Here is a 6,377-nt window from a genome sequence, read left to right as displayed (position 1 = left end):
TATTTATTTAATTTATTTATTTTTGGCTTCGTTAGGTCTTCATTGCTGCACACGGGATTTCTCTAGTTGCGGTGAGGGGGGCTTCTCTTCACTGCGGTGCACGGGCTTCTCATTGCGGTGGCTTCTCTTGTTGCGGAGCACGGGCTCTAGGCGTGGGGGCTCAGTAGTTGTGGCACACGGGCATAGCTGCTCTGCGGCATGTGGGATTTTCCCGGACCAGGTCTCGAACCCGTGTCCCCTGCATCAACAGGCAGATTATCAACCACTACACCACCACGGAAGCCCCACGACTGCACTGATCTTAAACGAGCCTGATCTACATTCACACGAGATGGTTTTGTCCTGTATATACACCCACATTAGCACCTTCAGTCTCAAGGGCAGACCTTTGGCTTCACCACCTCCACTGAGAGCATTACCTTAATCTGCTCTGAACCACCTCCTATAGGATTTCCAGAACCACAAAGCATCAAAGACTGCATGCTGATGTCTAATCATGTTTCACAGGACCCAGAGACTGTGTGCTAGCTTCCGAGTGACCCTGCCACAGCAGAGCCGCCCAGCTGTCCACCAGAACCCATGTCCCTTTTTCCTGTTCACAGCCACCCTGCACCTCCCAGCTTTCCCACCCATTGCAGCTCCAAATGGAAGTGGTGGAGGTGGTGACGGCCTTGGCTAGCCTGTGTCCTAGGATGGAGGGCATGGTGCCATGTGGTCACCCCATCCCCTGCTGGTTGGAGCCCTCCACCTGAAAGCAGGGAAGAGAAACAAGGAGGACAGAGCCTGGGCCCCGACACCCACCTGCCCTGAACTATCACATGAAGGGAACACAGACATCTTGAGCATCAGACTATTTTGGGGGGACACTTTCTTCCAGTAACAAACCTTTGCTTTAAAAACCAAGGTGCTTTACAGATCCCTCCCCAACTATAACAGAAAGTGAGGCTTAATTTCATCATAGAATAAAGTTATGAGGAATTTACAGGCCAAAGAAACTTAGGTTTGGGATACTCAATTAGTGAAGAATCTAAACAGAGTTTGGGCTTGGGGTAGTAAATTAAAGAAGTACCAAGTGTTGTTCATATAGGCTTCTGCACCTTTCACATGAGAGACTTATTTCCTGCTTTCAAGGAGATAGATAGTCAGAGTGTCCCTCTTGCATCAGCCATTTATTAAGGAACTGTAATTCAAAATAATTGATATGCCATTGTGGAGCACCCCTCCCTGAGACCCAACAATACACAAAGGTGGGAATACATGCACATATTTCCTTGCATTATCAGCCGAGCACTTTTAGCTCCTATATGTAACTTTTTCATAACATTCTCTAGTGAAAAGAACCAGAGCTCTTTGAAATAATGGCTGACACTAGGACTGACACAGTAAATATATGAGCCAGGACAATCTTGAATCTTATATCAGAAAATAAGGAAGTATCAAGAAAAAAAATCCACAGGGTGGAATGATGTCAAAGGAAAACAGGAGCCAATGGAAAGAGCTCTCAATAGCCAAAGTAGGAATGAACTTAGCAACAAAATCTGGACTGCTGGATTATAACAAAAAGTTAAAAAAACAAAGAAAAACAAACAAAAAAAAACTGTCCACAGGTGTCCATGCTAGTAAAAATAAGTAACTGCATAGGGTTTTGTTTGTTTGCTTGTTTGTTTGTTTTAATCAATAAGGTTGAATAGAAATCTCCTATGCAGAAGTCCAAATAATTGATGTGGACACTCAGCCATCCATAGATTGTGGAGGTGGAGATGACTCCTGTCTCCATAAGTGCTGGTTCCCAAAGTAGCTTCCTCCTAAAGAACACACACAGCACGGAAATGGGAAAAACTTAACTTCATTGTGGGGAAATCTGACCAACTACCTCAGCCAGGTGACCAGAGTTAATAGTAACAGTGATAAGTTGCCTTGAGAGCCTGTTCCCTTGATATAAAGTGATGAGAAAGCACTTTATCTCTGTGATCTGCTTACTCAAAACCCATAACTCAAGCCTAATCCTGAGAAAAACACCAGGTAAATTCCAATGCGGGACAGTCAACAAAATATCTGACCAGTACTCCTCACCAATGTCAAGGTCATAGAAACAAGGACAGTCTGAGAAACTGTGAAAGCCCAAAAGAGCCTAAAGAGACATGATGACTAAATGTCACGTGATACACTGGATGGCATCCTGGAAGAGAAAAAGTTAGAATGAAGGAAACCCAAATGAAATATGGATGTCAGTTAATAAGTGACAATTCGGTTGAAAACTAGACTGAGAAACCTATTGCATCACACTAGAAATCTAGAGGAAATGGGTAACTTCCCAGTAAAAACACACATTAACAAAATGGAACATAACAAAGGAAAATACAAACAGAATAGTTAAGCCACCAAAAGACCTCTTCCCCATTTTGCTTCTCCTTTCATTGTTCCGGGATTTCGCTCTCCTGCGACAGGGAAGGAACAGAGACACAGCAATCTGGCAGTTCCCCTAAGTTCGGACCCTGCTCAGTGTCTTCATCTCTCCCAGCCATGCCCCATCCAGTAGGGCACCCAAGGGAGTCTCAGGGATTATTGGCTCTGATGTATCAGCTATGACTTTTTTGATTCCAATGGACTGGACACACTTACTAAAGTAAAATAAAACATTATTTTTAAACGACAGAAATAAATTAATAACTGCAAGAGACAGGTTTAAGAGTGCATTTGCACCTGGCAGTTCTGGTGGCTCACTCTCTTGCAGTGTGATCTGGTCTCCCTCCAATCCTTTGTCCTGCTAAATGCCTTTGGGTGGCCCCATTCACAGGAACACTCTCTCTCACTGCATCCAGGGCTTCCAGAAACTGCAGGCGACACCCACTCAATGTCCATTTTAACAGAAAAGAAGAGGTTCAGTTAAGGTCAGTGACTGTGGTCACCCATCCAGGGCTCTTGCTGTCCTCCCTTGATGGCAGGAAGCTCTTCCACTAGCTAAAATAGCAATTTCGCTGTTGGTGGGAAACTCAAGACTCTTGCTTTGGGCATCGGGGCCTCATATCAGAGGCTGGCCCTGATTGCCAGTGTACCTCAAAAGGCACACAGACTTCATTTGTGTCCCTGGGAGGTGGGAGCCCAGGAGTCACACCTGCCCTCTGACTATATTAATCACCCATCTCCACAGAACACATTTGCTAATTTTCCAGTCTCTGCTCTCTCCTTTACAGAGAACAGAAACCAAATGGTAGGTGGTAAGGAAACTGTTACTCAACGGAGCAGTGTCTCAAGGATTATTCTATACCATGGAATCCACAGTTGGCTGGCTTTCCGGAGGCCGCAGGGACTAGGCCCGGGATGCGCATGGCTCCTGGAGACCACATAGCCTCAGAGGGAAAACACCAGTTGGGAAGCCACTTGCTCCCATTCCTTTGATTTTTAATGAGTATGAATCTCAAAGGTTTGCAACAACCCGAAGGCCAAAGGATTGCAGGGCCACGGTCTGCTGTATGCTGGTTGTGGCCAGGGCCACACTCAATGTCTGGAGGGTTATTTCTTCTCGAAAGGCTGAGAGGCTATGAGGGAGGAGGCCCTTTTCTCAATCACATGGATGTAGGGAACTGAAACATCCCAAGGGGCCGTCTACGCTGCCCAGGTAGCTGTTCAATTGCCCAGCAGCAAGGTCAGCTCAGTGATTGGCCACAGGGGCTTGACAGGGCCCAGGCAGGCCTGAGCTGCAGGACCGCAGATGCCTGCCTGGATGGTCAGGGGTCAAGGGATATTCTGAGATTTTATTATCTACTACTGCCCACTCAAATGGGACGAAGCATGCAGCCAGTCCTGAAGGGCACCGCCAGCCCTCAAGAAGGCAGCATAGGGGGGCTGGCAGCGCTACAGCCTTGCAGACATGCCAACATGTCCCACTGACCACACTGCGTGTCAGGGCTGTGCTGGAGCCTGGGTCCAGCCCCACCCTCCCCAGGTTGGCGGCGGGGGACCTTCCTGACTTCTGAGGCCCTCCACAACCACAGACTGAGGTTAAGTTGGAGATGAAACAGCCAGCAACCAGAGCAGACATTTCATTCATCTTCTTTAGAGTGCAGGATGCGGAGAGGAAGCAGAGGCGGAGCAGAAAACCAACAGTCCAGCTTGACCCTGCGTCACTTGTAGCACGTGAGTCCCGTCCATCGTGGAGGCTCAGATAGAAGAGAGAGGGGAAGGCGAAGCAGGCCCATTAGATCGTGAACACTAGGTGTGTAAAGTATGAGTACTTTCTGGTTTTCTTTTTATTTACAGGAATTTCTATTTTTCAATCATTAAGATACGCTATTAGTAAAATAAAAAGATTAAAATTGTGTATATCTTTTCACACGCCCCTCACTAAATGTGAATTCTGTAGAAGGTACACATTTTCTGAAATCTCTTCTTACAAGAGTCACGGATTTACTTACTAAACGCTGGCTGGAATCAACACAGGTGACTTTGCAGTTTTAGGATTGCCTGGGTCCATGGCTTGCTGGGCTGCAGTTCCTACTTTCCACCTCTGTAAGATGCAGGTGAAGAAGCAAGGGTGAGACCTGTCTCTCTATTAGCTGTTCAGCTAGGACTTTGAGGTACCTACCTTGCGCAGTATGTGGTAGCAGAAGCACGGGTCACAGCAGGAACAGAGTACTTGGGCTCGGCCCTTAGATAACCCAGAGTGGACATTACATACTCAGCCAACAACCAGAAAAGAGAGTCCCTTTATTAAAAAAAAGAAAAAAAAAGACATTCAGCCAGCACCTTGGGTTCACCCAGGCCTGCTCTGACCTTCTGTTCCCCCTCTAACACAGGCCAACGAGATAGCTCTGGGCAAAACTGTGTTCCCACTCACCTCCCACCCACCTCAGTCAGGTCTTGCTGAACCCAGAGCACCAGGAATGCTGACCATCCTTGCACTTTGGGGCCCCAAGGCTGTAAGCTCATCCCGGTGGGCCAGCTCTCTGGGGTCCTTCCGGCACACTCCCGAGGGCAGTGACGGGGACGCAGCTGGAATCTGAGCTGCACAGTCTGCTCACTTCACCTTCACTCGTTACGAAAAAGGTCTTTACCCATGAAACATTCACCCCATTTTTGGTCCTTTAAAAAAACAAATTTTCTTAGGAACTTTTACACCAAAGTGTCTTCCGGAAAGCAAACATTCACCAATAAGATTTATTTCAGTACAATTTCATTTTATGTACATACAAGTGTACTTAAAGAGGGCCATGTATAAAATGAGATGCCTAGTTTCCCATTTCTTTGAAGTCTGAGGCACCTGAGGGTGAGCATACCTGAGGTTTATGATTGTTGCTTTCATAGAGTACTGTCTTCTCGCCTTTATTTCCAGACCCAAGGATGGGGAACAAAGGTGAAACAGGTCTGCACACTGCAAAATGTCTTCAGAAATCTGCAAACCCAGCTTCTTACAGGAGTTAAAGGTTAAGGACCAGGACAATGAAAGGGTGTGCGGGGGAAGGAATAGCAAGTAACCAAAACAAGGTGTCTGCGACCAGCCCGCCTTCTCTGTCAGGAGTGTGCACCTGGAGCTGCTCTCTGCGTTTGGGCAGCCCTTGTGCTTCACAGAAGCAGTGCTGAGCCCGGGCGGAGCAGCTGGCCACAGACACCACCTGCCAAGTACCCACTCTCAGTCCTGAGCTAAGCTTAAACCATAATTACATTTATTTGCTTATTTACTGTGACAGGCAATGTGCTCAGTACTTGGAGTGACTATATTCCCCCCCATTTTATTTTTTTAAACCACTTTATGAAGGTATCATTGACATACAGAAAGCTGTACATGATTAATACATGCAACTTTGTGAGTATGGAGACAGATTACACCCATGAAACCATCACCACAATCTACACCGTAAACATATGTGTCACTCCAAAGGTGTCCTCCCGACCTATTCATTCCTTTATTTATTATTATTCCTATTATCATCATTCTTTGTGTGGATGGTAAGAACACTTAAGATAGGAGCCATCCTCAGTAAATTCTGAGCACACAATACAGTATTGTTAACTACAGGCACCGTATTATACAGCAGAACTCCAGAACTTGTTCATCTGGCATAACTGAAACTTTGTGCCCTTGCACTAGCACCTCCCAATTTCTCAGGGACTCAGAAGGGGTGACCTGTTGCTTTGGGCCTTGACAGCTGGGAGGAAGCAGAGCCTTGGTGTCTTCCTGCTCTGTCCAGACCTACGCGCGGTCTGCAAATGCTCTGCCCCTGGCCGCAGCCCCTTGCTCACACGCCCTGGTATAAAACCCCAAGTTTGGACCCCAGGCCACCCATGCATGAGTGGCAGAAACCCTTCCCCAGGGACCTCCCTCTGCCTCCTTTTTCTAGTCTTGTCCCTCCCTCCCTCCCATGCCTCTCCTTGCTTCC

The sequence above is a fragment of the Eubalaena glacialis genome, chromosome 1 (genome assembly GCF_028564815.1).
Source record: "Eubalaena glacialis isolate mEubGla1 chromosome 1, mEubGla1.1.hap2.+ XY, whole genome shotgun sequence".
NCBI lineage: Eukaryota > Metazoa > Chordata > Mammalia > Artiodactyla > Balaenidae > Eubalaena > Eubalaena glacialis.
Note: the sequence above shows the minus strand (reverse complement) of the source record.